Genomic DNA, 665 nt, shown 5'->3' on the forward strand with positions numbered 1-665 from the left:
CGTTGAACACGATGGTGACAACGCTAGGCCAGTCTTATACATCCACGCCGGCGTACGAGCAGAATCCGTGCGAACGCGGTGCAGCAAAGTGGCTTGGTACCTTTTGAGACCCTTGGTCACACATGGCTGATGAGGAGAGCTCCACAAAGAACTGAAGTGGCACAACACCACATCTCTGAACATTTGCTTGACTTCATGAGGGACTCCATGTACTGGAATCCCGGAGAGAGCTGTATGGGCGAGGTTGTCTGCTATCTCGTTGCCTAAGACACCTATGTGCGAGGGCACCCATTGAAAACGTATAGAGAAGCCTTTGCTATGTAGATTCTGCACCAAACGTAGGGATCTAAGACTCAAGGCATCAGTGGGGAACCCGTTCTCTAACCTTTGAAGGGCAGATTTTGAATCCGTAATTATGACAGTAGGTTGAGGCGTACAACACCGTAGCTTCTTTAGAGCTGCCTCAATGGCCACGCTTTCGGCCATTGTGGAGGACACGACTTTAGTAAAACGAACAGACCAATCATACTTCAAAGACGGAATATGAAAAGCAGCTGCACTAGACCCTCTGACCTTGTCCACAGAGCCGTCTGTAAAAATTTGAAGATGACTGGCATATTCGGTCTCAAGATGTTCCAGTACGAGCGAACGCATTGCCGCTAAAT

Source organism: Amblyomma americanum, chromosome 7 (genome assembly GCF_052857255.1).
Source record: "Amblyomma americanum isolate KBUSLIRL-KWMA chromosome 7, ASM5285725v1, whole genome shotgun sequence".
Classification (NCBI taxonomy): domain Eukaryota; kingdom Metazoa; phylum Arthropoda; class Arachnida; order Ixodida; family Ixodidae; genus Amblyomma; species Amblyomma americanum.